The 15,892-nt window shown below is 45.2% G+C and overlaps 1 protein-coding gene and 1 pseudogene across 5 annotated transcripts in view; one reads left to right on the forward strand and one right to left on the reverse strand.

The window, feature by feature from the left end:
• The window catches only part of OCA2 (OCA2 melanosomal transmembrane protein), a 389,085-nt gene extending 375,884 nt beyond the window's left edge, over positions 1 to 13,201 (reverse strand). For all 5 annotated transcript variants that reach the window (XM_055326878.1, XM_055326881.1, XM_055326880.1 and 2 more), the window contains exon 1: positions 13,099 to 13,201. The gene's annotated coding sequence lies outside the window, so the exon portion shown is untranslated. The remainder of the gene's footprint in view (positions 1 to 13,098) is intronic.
• Positions 7,763 to 8,305, forward strand: LOC129510225 (notchless protein homolog 1-like; annotated as a pseudogene).
• Positions 13,202 to 15,892: the final 2,691 nt, after the last annotated feature.

The raw sequence follows: 15,892 nt of genomic DNA on the forward strand, positions 1-15,892 counted from the left end.
ACAATCAATTAAGGGACCATGAAGACAGATTAAGGCAAATAAATGACAGCCTAAGGAAGAAAAACCTACGTTTAATTGGGGTTCCCGAGGGCGCCGAAAGGGACAGAGGGCCAGAATATGTATTTGAACGAATCCTAGCTGAAAACTTTCCCAATCTGGGAAGGGAAACAGGCATTCAGATCCAGGAAATAGAGAGATCCCCCCCTAAAATCAATAAAAACCGTTCAACACCTCGACGTTTAATAGTGAAGCTTGCAAATTCCAAAGATAAAGAGAAGATCCTTAAAGCAGCAAGAGACAAGAAGTCCCTGACTTTCATGGGGAGGAATATTAGGGTAACAGCAGACCTCTCCACAGAGACGTGGCAGGCCAGAAAGGGCTGGCAGGATGTATTCAGGGTCCTAAATGAGAAGAACATGCAACCAAGAATACTTTATCCAGCAAGGCTCTCATTCAAAATGGAAGGAGAGATAAAGAGCTTCCAAGACAGGCAGGAACTGAAAGAATATGTGACCTCCAAACCAGCTCTGCAAGAAATTTTAAGGGGGACTCTTAAAACTCCCCTTTAAGAAGAAGTTCAGTGGAACAATCCACAAAAACAAGGACTAAATAGATATCATGATGACACTAAACTCATATCTGTCAATAGTAACTCTGAACGTGAATGGGCTTAATGACCCCATCAAAAGGCGCAGGGTTTCAGACTGGATAAAAAAGCAGGACCTATCTATTTGCTGTCTACAAGAGACTCATTTTAGACAGAAGGACACCTACAACCTGAAAATAAAAGGTTGGAGAACCATTTACCATTCAAATGGTTCTCAAAATATACCCTAAAAACTATAGAACACTTCTGAAAGAAATTGAGGAAGACACAAAGAGATGGAAAAATATTCCATGCTCATGGATTGGCAGAATTAATATTGTGAAAATGTCAATGTTACCCAGGGCAATTTACACGTATAATGCAATCCCTATCAAAATACCATGGACTTTCTTCAGAGACTTAGAACAAATTATTTTAAGATTTGTGTGGAATCAGAAAAGACCCCAAACAGCCAGGGGAATTTTAAAAAAGAAAACCATAGCTGGGGGCATCACAATGCCAGATTTCAGGTTGTACTACAAAGCTGTGGTCATCAAGACAGTGTGGTACTGGCACAAAAACAGACACATAGATCAATGGAACAGAACAGAGAACCCAGAAGTGGACCCTGAACTTTATGGTCAACTAATATACGATAAAGGAGGAAAGACGATCCACTGGAAGAAAGGCAGTCTCTTCAATAAATGGTGCTGGGAAAATTGGACATCCACATGCAGAAGAATGAAACTGGACCACTCTCTTGCACCATACACAAAGATAAACTCAAAATAGATGAAAGATCTAAATGTGAGACAAGATTCCATCAAAATCCCAGAGGAGAACTCAGGCAACACCCTTTTTGAACTTGGCCACAGTAACCGGAGAAGGACAAACAGTGTATGTTCTCATTCATTTGGGGAATATGAATAATAGCGAAAGGGAATATAAGGGAAGGGAGAAGAAATGTGTGAGAAATATCAGAAAGGGAGACAGAACATAAAGACTTCTAACTCTGGGAAATGAACTAGGGGTGGTGGAGGGGGAGGAGGGCGGGGGGTGGGGGTGAATGGGTGACGGGCACTGAGGGGTACACTTGACGGGATGAGCACTGGGTGTTATTCTGTATGTTGGTAAATCGAACACCAATAAAATTAATTTATAAAATTAAAAAAAATAAAATAAAATAAAATGGCAATAAATACATATCCATGAATAATTACTTAGAATGTAAATGGTCTAAATGCTCCTATCAAAAAGACAGAATGGATAGAAAAAACAAGCCCTATCTCTATACTATCTACAAGAGACTCATTTTAGGCCTAAAGACACTTGCAGATTGAAAGTGAAGGGATGGAGATATGTTTATCATGCAAATGGTGTGAAAAAGCCAGAGTAGCAATATTTATATTGGGCAAAATAGATTTAAAAGAAATACTTAACAACAGACAAAGAAGGACACTATGTAATTATAAATGGAATACTCCACCAAGATCTAACAATTGTAAATACTTGGCATGACACTTTAGAGCACCCAAATACATAAAACAATTAATAATAAACATAAAGGAACTAATCGATAGTAATACAGTAATGGTAGAAGGCTTTTTTTTTTTAATCAATGGACAGATCATCTAAAGAGAAAACCAACAAGGAAACAATGGCCTTGAACAACACAGTGGAACAGATGGATCTAACAGATATATTCAGAACATTCCATCCTAAAAGAGAATACAGATTCTTTTCAGGTGCACACAGAACATTCTCCAGAATATATCACATAGTAAGCCACAAAACAGGCCTAAACGAACACAATAAGATTGAGGTCCATGCACCTTTTCTGATCACAATGCTATGAAACTAGAAGTCAACCACAAGAAAAAATCTGGAAAGACCACAAATACATGGAGGTTAAATAACATAGGTTAACCAAGAAAACAAAGAAAAAAATCAAAAAGTACATAGAAACAAATGAAAAAAAAATGACAATCCAAAACCTTTAGAATGCAGCAAAACTTGTCCTAAGAGGCACGTTCATAGCAATACAGGCCTACTTGAAGAAGCAAAAATAATCTCAAATAAACAACCTAATCTTACACCGAAAGGAGCTAGAGGAAGAACAAACAAAACCCCAAACCAGCAGAAAGAAGAAAATAATAAGGATTAGAGCAGAAAGAAATGATATAGAAACTAAAAAAAAAAAAAAAAAATAGAACAGATAAATGAAACCAGCAGCTGGTTCTTTAAAAAGATAAGAAGAATTCATAAAAATTTAGCCAGACTCAACAAAAAATAAATAAATAAATAAAAATAAATAATAATAAATGGACAGGAATAAATAAAATAACAAATGAAGAAAAGGAAATAAAAACCAACACCACAGATATACAAGCAATTCTAAGAGTGTATTATGAAAAACTATATGCCAATAGACTGGAGAAACTAGAAGAAAGTGAATAAATTCCTACAAACATATAACCTACCAATACTGAAGCAGGAAGAACTAGAAAATTTCAACAGACCAGTTCCAGCAAGAGATTGAATCCGTAATTTCAAAACTCTCAATAAATAAAAGTCTAGGGTATCCCTGGGTGGCTCAGTGGTTTAGTGTCTGCCTTCAGCCCAGGGTGTGATCCTGGAGTCCCAGGATCGAGTCCCACATTGGGTTCCCCACATGGAGCCTGCTTCTCCCTCTGCCTGTGTCTCTGCCTCTCTCTGTGTGTCTCTCATGAATAAATAAATAAAATCTTTTAAAAATACAAATAAAAATAAATAAGCAGGGACGCCTGGGTGACTCAGTGGTTGAGCACCTGCCCCTGGCTCAGGGCATGATCCGCGGTCTCAGGATCGAGTCCCACATCAGGCTCCCTGCCTGGAGCCTGCTTCTCCCTCTGCCTATGTCTCTGCCTTTCTCTCTGTGTCTTTCATGAATAAATAAAATCCCTAAAAAAAGTGATAAGCAAAAATCTAGGACCACATGGCTTCATAGACAAATTCTACCAAACATTTAAAGAAGAATACCTATTCTTCTCAAACTATTCCAAAAAACAGAAGAGGAAGGAAAGCTTTCAAACTCATCCTAAGAGACCAGTATCATCCTGACACCAAAACCAGATAAAGACCCCACAAAAAAAGACAACTACAGGCCAATATCTCTGATGAACATAGATGCAAAAATCCTCAAAAAAATACTAGCAAACAGAATCCAACAATACATTTTTTAAAAATCATTCACCATGATCAAGTAGGATTTATTCCCAGGATGTAAGGGTGGTTGAATATTTGCAAATCAATCAAAGTGATACATCACATCAATAAGAAAAGATAAAAACCATATGATTATTTCAATAGACTCAGAAAAAACATTTGACAAAGTACAACCTCTATTCATGACAAAAACCCTCAACAAAGTAGTTTTAGAGGAAATATACCTCAATATATTAAGGTCATATAAGAAAAACTCACGGCAAACATTATACTCGATGGTGGAAAACTGAGAGCTTTCTCCCTAAGGTCAGTAATAAGTATCACCACTTGTATTCAACATAGTACTGGAAGTCTTAGCCTCAGCAATCAGACAACAAAAGAAATAAGAGGCATTCAGATCGGTAAGGAAGAAGTAAAACTTTCACTATTTGCAGATGACATAGTATTCTTTATAGATAAGCCTAAAGACTTCATCAAAAAGACTAGTAGAACTGAAAAATGAATTCAGTGAAGTCATATGATACAAAATCAATGTGCAGAAATCTATAGCCTTTCTATACACCAATAATGAAGCAGAAGAAAGAGAAATCAAAGAATCACTCCCATTAACAATTGTACCAAAAATAGTAAGATACCTAGGAATAAATTTAACCAGAGGTGAAAGACTTATTCTCTGAAAACTATAAAATACTGATAAAAGAAATGAAAATGACAGAAAGAAATGGAAAGACATTCCATGCTAATGGATTAGAAGAATAAACATTGTTGCAATGTCTATACTACTCAAAGCAATCTACAGATTTAATGCAATCCTTATCCAAATACCAATAGCACTTTTCACAGAGCTAGAACAAATAATCCTAAAATTTATACAGAACCATAAAAGAGGGCACCTGAGTGGCTCAATGGTTGAGCGTCTGCCTTTGGCTCGGGTTGTAAGTCCATCAGGCTCCCCACACAGAAGCCTGCTTCTCCCTCTGCCTGTGTCTCTGCCTCTCTCTATGTCTCTCATGAATAAATAAATGAATAAAGTCTAAAAAAAAAAGACCCAAAATAGCAATTTTGAAAGAGAAAAGCAAAGCTGGAGGCCTCACAATTCCAGAATTCAAGGTATTTTACAAAGCTATAGTAATCAAAACACTATGGTACTGGCACAAAAACAGATACATATACAAATGGAACAGAATAGAAAACCTAGAAGTAAGCCCACAATTATATGGTCAATTAATCTTTGACAAACCAGGAAAGAATATGCAATGGGAAAAAGTCTATTCAACAAATGGTGTTGGAAAAGTGGTCAGCTACATGCAAAAAAATGAAACTAGACCACTTTCTTATACAAATTCAAAATGGACTAAAGATTTAAATTTGAGACCTAAACCACAAAAACCCTAGGAGACAACATAGTCAGTTATGTCCCTGACATAGGCTATAGCAACATTTTTCTAGATATGTCTCTTGAGACAAGGAAAATGAGAGCAAAAATAAACTACTGGGACTACATCAAAATAAAAAGCTTCTGCACAGCAAAGGAAATAATCAACAAAACTAAAAGGCAACCTATGGAATGGGAGGAGATATTTGTAAATGACATATTTGATAAAGGGTTAGTATCCAAAATCTATAAAACACTTAACAAACTCAATACTAAAAAAATTAATAATCCAGTTAAGGAATGGTCAGACATTTTTCCAAAGAAGACATCCAGACAGCCAACAGACATATGAAAAGACACTCAACATTATTCATCATCAGGAATATAAAATATCACCTCACAGATCCCGGGGTGGCTAAGCGGTTTGGTGCCTGCCTTTGGCCCAAGGCCTGATCCTGGAGTCCCAGGATTGATTCCCACGTCAGGCTTCCGGCATGCAACCTGCTTCTCCTCTGTCTGTGTCTCTGCCTCTCTCTCTCTCCCTCTCTCTTTCTCCATCTCTCTTTCTCCATCTTTAATGAATAAATAAATAAAATCTTAAAAAAAAAGAATTCTCTCCCCCCGCCAAAAAAAAAAAAGATATCACCTCACACCTGTCAGAATGACTAAAATCAACAACACAAGAAACTGTAAGTATTGGTGAGGCTGTGGACAGAGGGGAGCCCTCCTGTGCTGTTGGTGGGAATGCAAACTGGTGCAACAACTCTGGAAAACAGTATGGAGTTTCCTTAAAAAGTTAAAAATAGAACTACCCTAAGATCCAGTGATCACATTAACTACAAAAACACTAATTCAAAGGGATACATGCACCCCACTGCTTATAGCAACAGTATTTATAATAGACAAATTATGAAAGCAGCCAAAGTGTCCATCTATAGATGAATGGATAAAGAAGTAGTATATATGCAATGATTATCCAGCCATAAAAAAAAAAGAATGAAATCTTGCCATTTGGAACATGAATGCAGCTAGAGAGTATATGCTAAGTGAAAAAAGTCAGTCTAAGAAAGACACATACTATATAATTTCACTCATATGTGGAATTTAAGAAACAAAAAAAAATTAGCGAAGGTGAAAGAGAGAGAAGGAGAGAACAAGAAAAAGACTCTTAACTATTGAAAACAAGCTGATGGTTACCAGAGATGGGAGAAATAAGTGATGAAGATTAAGGAGTGTACCCGTCATGATGAGCATAGGATGATGTATAGAATTGTTAAATCACTATGTTGTACACAGAAAACTAATACAGCACTGTATGTTAACTACATTGAAATGTTTAAAAATGATTTCTAAATAAGAATAAAGAATTCTCAAAACTTAACAGTAAGAAAAATTGAAAAAAATTGTTTAAATATTTTATTTTTTATTCATAGAGATGCAGAGAGAGAGAGAGAGAGAGAGAGAGGCAGAGACACAGGCAGAGGGAGAAGCAGGCTCCATGCAGAGAGCCTGACATGGGACTCGATCCCGGGTCTCCAGGATCAGGCCCTGGGCTGCAGGCGGCGCTAAACCGCTGCGCCACTGGGGCTGCCAGAAAAATTGAAAAATTAAACAAATATCAAATAAGAAAACGTGCAAAGACAAGAAGAATCACTTAGGAGGATATACAGATAGTAAATGAACACATGAGAAAATGTTCGACATCATTAGCCATTAGGGAAATGCAAATTACAACTATAATTATGACATGTCACTACACACCTATGAGAATAGATAAAAGTAAGAAAATAGAGACAACAGCAAATGCTGGCAGAGGATACAGATACTGGACCCCTCACACAGTGCTAGTGGGAATACAATATAGTATAAACACTCTAGAAAGCACTTTGACAGGTTATTTAAAAACTACCATACAACTAGCAATATAACCTAGCAGTTGCCCTCCTGGACATTCATGCCAGGAGATAAATGAAACATTCACACAAAAACCTATACATGAATGTTCACAGAAGCTCTATCCATAGTAGTCCAAAACTGGAAGCAAACCAAATGTCACTGGATGAGTGGTTAAACAAACTATAGTACATCTATATACCACGGAATCCTACTCATCCTTGGGAAGGCATAATTAGTGAAACATGCAGAAATTTGGATGGCTCTACAGAGTGAAAGCACTGAGTGGAGAAAAAGAAAAGCAAATCCCAAAAGGTTATACACTGTATGATAGCATTCTTGAAATAACAAAGTTACAGAGATGGAAAACATATTAATTAGCAGTTGCTGTGGGTGAGGCAGGGGGTGCAGGCAGAAGGGATGTGGGTGTGGCTGTAAAAGGGCTACATGAGGGGTCCATGCAGTGATGGAAATTCTTTATCTTGACTGTGTCAATGTGTATATCCTTGTTGTGATACCGTACCATAATTTTGCAAGATGTTACCATTGGAGGAAACTGGAACATGCAAATCTACAATTACCTCAAAATAAAAAATTTGACCTCTCTGTCTTCAGTTTTCCAGCCACTATGCAATTTTTCTCTTGTCCTTTATAGCAAAACTTCTTAAAATTACTGTATTCATGTCTCCTTTCTTGAATTCACTTCAACCAACCTTGTGCTCTTCTCCCCTGACTCCCTCATTATTGCCAGCGCTTCCTTCGACAAATCCATCAAACTGGGACGGCAGGACGGGCAAGTACCTGGCTTCCCTATGTGGCCACGTGGCTGCTGTGTATCAGATCGCCTGGTCAGCGGATAGCCGGCTCCTGGTCAGTGGCAGCAGCGACAGCACGCTGAAGGTGTGGGATGTGAAGGCCCAGAAGCTGGCAGCAGATCTGCCAGGCCACGCAGATGAGGTATATGCTGTTGACTGGAGTCCAGATGGCCAGAGAGTGGCAAGTGGCGGGAAGGACAAATGCCTCCGGATATGGAGGAGATGAGAAATCCTATGTTCCGTGTGACCTCTGCCTGCACTTGCCGCTGCCAGCTGCCTGCCCTGACATAGACGAAAGGCCAGGGTGGTAACCCTGCAGACCAGCATGGTTTGCTGTCCTTGGACAGATCCCAGTGGGGTCCCTCCCCAGAGCAGGAGAGTGGAGCTTAAGGGACAATATAACTGAGCTCAGCCCTCGGCCATCACTCTGTACCTGGCGGGGGCGGGGGTGGGGTGGGGATGGTGGCAGGCAATGACTGGACCCCTGTTGCCGGCCCGTCGCCTTTCCTAAATGTTCTTTCTATTCAGTGTCAGGCCCTAGATTCTGTGACCAAATAAATAACTTATATTTTGAAAAAAAAAAAAAAACCTGATAGGAAACAATCTAGTCAGGGTGATCTCTAATAACATCCACGCTCTGGCCCTTTCTCAGGTTCTCAGCGGCCTTCCCTGCACTGCCGTCTCTTTTAGTCTCAGGGCTCACTGAGGCTCTAGCTCTTCCTCATTCTCCTTTGGTGGCTCCTTCCACTCTTCCCAGCCTTCACCTTGGGCCCACCCTCCCTAGAAGAGCTCAATCTTGAATTTAGACATTGGCCACTCTCTGGAGAGGTCTATCTTTTGATCCAACTAGCTCTGAGCTGAGTCTCCTGCCCACCGCCTCCTCCTGCCCCCTGGCTCAGCAGTGCCCGATGCTTCTGCTCTTGTTCACCTCACCTCCTGGCCACCTTTTCAGGCTCACAAGGGCTATGCTCACCCCGAGGTCTCTCTCCCTTACCTTTCTTAATCATTTCTTCTCAACACATCCCAAATCCTCCTGCTTGCACTTGTTCATGAATTTTCACCAGATGGCTGGAACACTCCAGTCTCACGATCAATCCTCTGGGGACCCCAACTCCTCACACCACTACTCATCCTCTAGGAATGCCCCCCAGTATCCCAGGCCACAGTCCATCCTCTGGGCGGGACTCTCCCAACATCCTAGGCCATGGACCAACCTCTGGGAATGCCCCCAGCACTCTAACCTGAGGCTGCACTTCCCTTGGATCCACGGTCTCATCCTGATCTCTTCCCACTGAGTCCCGTATGTCTGACCTGCAGACAGAAACCTAGGGCTCACCCCTAAGACTCCACAAAGAAGAGACAGTGCCCATCTGCCAGCCAGGCCTACACTATCACTGAGCCAGGACTTTCATTCTGAGCAAGATTCATACCAAAATGATCAAATTCTCACAGATTTTTAGAAAAGAAAAAAAAAACATATTATGGCTGACACATAAAACCCCACGGAATGCTCCTGTCTTTCTACCTGGTCCTGAGTATGTTCTCTGGCTCTGTTTCCTTCCCCAGAAGTCTTGTAGCAGCACTTCCCCATCCTTCCAGGTCCTCCAAGGGCCCTCCCATATAGACCCATCCTGCAAAGGGAGGACAGGCTTGACACCCTGCCCATATCATGCCTGAAGGCATAGCTGAAGCTCACCAACCCTGCTTTGGGTTGTGCGTTTGGGCTTGCTGCTTCCCCTGCAGATGTGCCCACAGCACAGATGTGGGCTCAATGGAAGGATGGTTCTTGGTACAAGAGTGGCCAAAGGTCAGGGCTCAGTGCACAGAGGCAGGAGACCTGCCCCTGCTGAGACAGAATGGAATTCTGGGCCCTTCTCAACGTGGTCCAGCAGCTGTTGTTAGGTGCTCTGACCTGAGGGGATGACTGGGACAATTGAGATATTACAAAGGGGATCCATAAGGTGTGTTCCCAGATGCTAAAGCCAGGCCTGGGCACTCCCACCCCTCCTGATGGCTCTTGACAGCAGAACTTGGCTGGGGTTTTGTGGGCATAATAGAGTTTGCTGGCATTCATGGAGCAGAGCTAAGGTTTGGTGCAAATGGGCTGGCGGAGGCTTGTGGGACAGGAAGCATGAGTACCACTGGGGTCCCAGGAACCTGTTCTCGGTGCCCCTCAGCCCAGCAAGCTGTACTTAAATAACTATCTTTTAGATCTACTCCATTGCCTCCTGTCCTGAGGATTTGGTGCCTTCCTCTGCACTGACATGCCAATTAGACAAATGGAATTACTGAATGAAGACCGACACGTTGGTTTTGCAGTAGTGCATAAATCAGCAGCAGCAATATACATCGTTTGGAATATAGTACCTTCATAAATTTTAAGAACATTTTTCTTCAAGTTCACTTGACATGAATAATGAAAAGAGAAAAAGAAAGATGTATATTGGCTGCTGTGAAAATCTTGTTATTAAACAGAAATTGCTCCAAGTTAATCCTTTCCTCTTGTGGACAGTCTCCTAAAAAAACACTCCAGTCATTGAATATTCCTTTCCACGTGAAGCCCTGCTCAGGCCCAAAGCCTCACAGTCAGATCGGAGCTGTCCAGGGGGCTGTCTCCGCAGGGAGCAGCTGTGTCTGCAGGGGTGTGGCTCTGTCAGTGGTGTCTGAGTCCATTGCACTTTTTCTAGTTGATGAAGCCTGGGAAGGGATAGGCACAGGCCCTGGGCGAGGAGGCCAGCACAGGCCAGCCCCAGGGGTCACTGCCTTCTCAGCTACCCAGTGAAAAGACAGATGTGTCTCTGCTGTGAGTAGTAGAGTGGGCTGTGTCTCCACCCCACACCAGGACAGCACAGTCTGACCCAATATCCTTTCAGATGGGATTTGCAACACATGAATTTGAGAAGATTCTAGAATTTTCAACCCAACAGCATTGTTTGTAACCCCTTTTATGCTCTCGTGTTAAACAGTCTCTGACTGAGCCTGTGAGGAGAGGTGCCCTTCTTGTGCTGTGCCCAGGGAAGGTGACGAGTGGGCTATACTCAGGAGCATGCCCAAGGGGCCTCCAGGGGCGATGCTGTCCCTGCTGCAGGCGGGAACTGGGCCGCTCTGGGCCACCTCCTGCCCTTGGCAGGACCCCCGCTCTCACAGCAGGCCCAGCTACCAGCCTACACTCCGGGGAGAGGCCATCTCTTCTACCTGCATCTCAGGCTGTTCCCCTTATTCCCGTATTGCTGTGCTGTTGACTTTCATCCTCCATGCAAACCAATTTGAAACTATCCTTTGCCCCTCAGAAAACAGACCTGTGCTGGGGCTAGGCCTCACTGTCGTCTCTGTGCAGCGTGACTCCTGCTTCGCAGGGCACAGCAGGCTGGGGCACTCAACCCACAGCAGTGCGGCCAGAGCAGTGACCTCACCACTGAGTGGCCAGAGAGGCCACCACGTTGGGCCCCATTTCACGCGGGCCTGGGCCACTCCGGTAGCATGGGCGACTGGATGAAAGTAGCCTACTCTCCAAGGGTACGGGGCAGGAGTGGGGGCAGGAGGCATGGGAAAGCTGCCCACAGAAGCTAACCAGAGAGACCTGGTTTGTGGGGTCTCTTCTCCTATTTACATAGGAAAGATGCTGCACAGTGGCTACTCCCTCCTCTGCTGGTCATCTCCCCTGAGCCTTCAAGCCTCTATGTAATCCTTACCCTTTTCTGGCCTTTTGTGTCTCTCCTGCACACCTAACTCCTCCCCAACACAACCCACGGCCCCCCTATGCCCCAAAGTTAAAAGGCCCTACTCCTCTCCCCTTTCCCAAGAGGCTTAGATCTCTCTGGTGGGCAGGCGATGCCCCCAGCTCCCCTCTGCAGCCCAGATCACTATGTGCAGCTTCCTCCTTGTCTCCCCTGATGTCTCAGAGGTGCTCGATTGCCTCTGTGGAAGTCTCAGGCTACTTCTGGCCCTTTCTCAGGGCCTGTGACTAGTCCCACCATCCGTCTAGATGCACCCATCACAAACCCAGAGCCTGAGGGCTGTTCTCACCCTATAGACCCTTTACCATGAAGTGCCCCCTGACCCTGGTTCTGCAGCCACCTCTCAGTGGGCCAGACTCAGCTAGCTACCACCCAACCACAGTGATCTTTCCAAAATACACATCGCACCATGTTTTCCTCTAGCTTAAAACCTTTCCCAGGAGTCCCAGGTGTGGGCACTGCTGAACCTCCAGCCAGAGCTTTCCTTACCTCCACAATTCCTCAGACCTCAGCTAACTTCAAAGGCATCCTGACCTTCTCAAAGGTCAGTACAGTATCAGTATTTGCTTTTCATCAGTATAGTAAAACTTATGGCCCTAAATCAGTTTCACTTTACATCTGATATGAACAACTGCACTCAAGTGTTTATAAACTAAGTTGCCATAACAAGCATTTTCTGTGCGGTCCTTTACAGTTTATCTAAAACTTTCACCTCTCTTGTTTTTAATGAGATATAATCCTCATTAGCAATTATGAGAGCTGGTACCCCCAGAAGCATTCGGATTCGCAGCCCCCACAGGTCCTGCCCCAGCGGACTTGGAGTCTGGGAAGCAAACTGTGTGCCACCCCTATATGCCAACCTCAGGGATGGCATGTCCTAGGCTGCCCACAACTGAGGACAGCCTCCTGTTTGCTCTTCCTCGGAGTCACTGCATTTTGTGGCCTTGTCGCATCCTGAGGTCGGTGCTCGGAGGGTCACCCGGGGGCTTCTCGGGCAGCCAGGCGTCTGTGGTGCGATGCCAGGCCCCTGGCGCGCCCCTGGTCCAGGCCTGGTCTGCAGGCACGGAAACGTCCACCCTCAGCGAAGCTTGTGCTCAATGTCCATGTCCGTGGAAGGAGCTCGGACATTAAGTCCGCCCTTCCAGTGTGTGCGGCCTGCGCGAAATGGGCCCTGCGGGTTGTGGTGTGACCTACACCCCCCCACCCCCCACCCCGGCGCATTCCACCGCGGGGACGCCTGACTCGCGCTCACGTGTGAGCCCAGCGCTGGGGCTCAGGCCGCTCGGGCAGACGTCCACGCTGCGCTCAGGGCGGCGCGGCCCGTCCGGGGTGAGGGGCCGGGGGTCGGGAGCCTGCCTGTCGGGAGCCACCGCGTCGGACCCGGAGGAGCTCACACTGCAGCCGCCCACCTTCCCACCGACGCGCTCGCCTCCGTCAAGTCACACCGCACACCAGCTGCTCCCCGGAGCACACGGCTCGGCGCCTCACCTCTCCCCACCGGCCTGCACCCTCGATCCTCCTCCAGAACCGCAGCCGCACGGTCCACACGGACGCTCAGCAACGCGACCGCTGAGCGGAAAGCGGGGTTGCGAGAAGCTCCGCGCGCGGGCAGCGGGCGGGGCGGCCTGGAGCCGGGCTGGCCCGCTCGGCCACGCCCCCGCCAGGCCACGCCTCCCGCCAGGCCACGCCCCTGGCGGCACCTCGGGCCACGCCCCCGGCCGGGGCCACCCGCGGGGTCGACAAGGGGCCTGCGGAGGGAAGGGGCTCCCTCCCTGGGAGCTGCTGCCAGAGCAAGGCCCTCACGGAAAGGCCAGACGCTGTGCCTATTGCCCGGCCTGGTAACAGGTGGTTCCCTGGGAGCAGGAATTGGGAAAACGTAAACTGACTGAATATTTTCTTTTTTTTTAATTTTATTTATTCATGACACAGAGACACACAGAGAGGCAGAGCCACAGGCGGAGGGAGAAACAGGCTCCCTGCGGGGAGCCCAAAGCAGGACTTGATCCCAGGACCCGGGACCACGACCTGGGCCAAAGGCAGCTGCCCAACCGCTGAGCCACCCTCATTCCCTGAGTGAACATTTTGCCTTTTTTCTCTTCTGCATTTTAAGAGTTCTCAGATATTGCTGATAAACCCAAGCAGCATTTTCTCATGGCCTGTTCCCTCTCCAGCCCAGGGCTGCGGCCAGTGTTACATTTCTGGACATGTAACACTGGAAAGCTCTCCTCCTCTCAGCACACACAAAGAGACATAAACACAGAGACACACACATGCACGGACACGCAGACACACAGGCACATAAACTAAACAGACACACGCACACATAGATAACATAAACTACAACCGACATGCACAAGCTAAGACAGGCACACATGCACGGACACGCAGACACACAGGCACATAAACTAAACAGACACACGCACACATAGATAACATAAACTACAACTGACATGCACAAGCTAAGACAGGCACACACACACACAGAGAACAGAATATGTAAACACAGACACACACATGCCACATGCATACACTATGGACACATTAACCACACACAGAAACAGGGACACACACAGAAATACAAACAGCACATAGAGAGACACATAAATACACACATACCAACACACATGCACAGACATACAGAAGCACGAACACATAAGCTACACACAGACACAGACACACAGGCCTGCAGTGGGCCAGGCAGCTCAAGTGGGCCTTAGCCCCACAATCACTGCCTAAGGATTGGCAAGAATTCAGAGGCTCCTAGGTCCTCCACCACGTAGCAGACAAACCCAAGAAGTTCTGGGAAATATCTCTATAAATCTCTCTGGGAGAATTGTTTCTTTGTGGAGTCTGGCTATGCTAGATATTTGGGAGGCATAGACTTTATAACAAGCACGTTGCAAAGGACAGGGTGTGGTCAGGTTACCCAGGAGCGGGTACAAAGGTCTAAAGGACCTCTGGACCTCCTGGAACACAGTGGACACTGCTGCACTGCAGGCCTGGGGTTAGCCACGACCACTAGAAAGCCCACGTTGTCTGAGATAAGTTTCAGTACAGCATTTGAGACACCCCACATTGGATTACTATGCATGTCATGTGTGGACACAACTCACGTGTGCTGTACCTGGGGACTCCATCCATGTGGGGCAGGGTACTGTGGAGCCTGTGACCACGGCAGAAATGCTGATGCATCCATGCTCATCCTTGAGCCTGAGCATACTCCTCTAACACCTCAAGAAACACCAATACAGGATAGAAAGTGTCACAGGGGGCCCAGATAATGAAGGTACAGGCACCTTAAATGGTTGGAAATTCCTGGGTTGCTGTCACCCTTACAGAATAGCATCCACACCTGGGAAGCCTTGGTGTGCAGGTCAACAGGTAAAAAGGAGGATCATGAAGCACATAGAGGGCAACTATGGCCAAACATATAGCACCTAATGCCTGTGTTACTAATATTTACCTGTTGATTCAGCCTGGCCAGCAGGGCTGACCGCATGCTTCCTTCTTCCTTCTTCATCACAAGCTCCATGTTCTTTATGTAGCTGTTAAATGCTTGTGATGGGATCAACTACCCCTGCTCCAGGAATAGGTTCATGTAGCCTAAGTTATGGAAGAAATCCCACCTGCCAGGGATTGGCATCTATATGTCCCAGCCCACACAGAGCAGGGTTCCACGCCGGACCAAGTTTCAAGCTCTCCATCTCTAGTCACTGCCAACCCAACATCTTGGTTGTTGAAGTCAGGTCCAGTTAGGGATTTAGGCAGTCAGGAATGAGGATTGGATGCAGATAACGATACTGAAAACCTACAACATAATTCATGGTGCTGGTGCTGTACCATGGAAAGGTTCTGAATTTCTTCAGTCAGAAGTGACTGGGGCAGTGTCAGAAATGATGTGGTGATTCCTGAGCTGGGCAGGAAGATTTCACCAAAATCTAACTATAAAGTCACACTTTTCTTGGATGACTTAGGAAATTCCTGAGGAAAACTCCAGAATAGGGGCTTTCTAAATGTTCTTAGCAAAAAGCAGCATCAGTCATAAAATACTAAAGGTGGCGATTTTCAAGTATATAGTACTTGAATATATAAATTGATATATCTGTAATAAAATCCCTTGCTTACATTATATAAGTAGTGGTAGGTTTTATATAGATGTGTGGATATGTATATTTTATGTTTGTGGATGATCCAGTGAAGTGCCCCTGGCTTCTATCAACAGACAGATGTGATTCAAAGCCATCTCCATCAGTCCTCCACCCCAACTTCACAAGGAAATCTG

The sequence above is a fragment of the Nyctereutes procyonoides genome, unplaced genomic scaffold, assembly GCF_905146905.1.
Source record: "Nyctereutes procyonoides isolate TBG_1078 unplaced genomic scaffold, NYPRO_anot_genome, whole genome shotgun sequence".
NCBI classification, from domain to species: domain Eukaryota; kingdom Metazoa; phylum Chordata; class Mammalia; order Carnivora; family Canidae; genus Nyctereutes; species Nyctereutes procyonoides.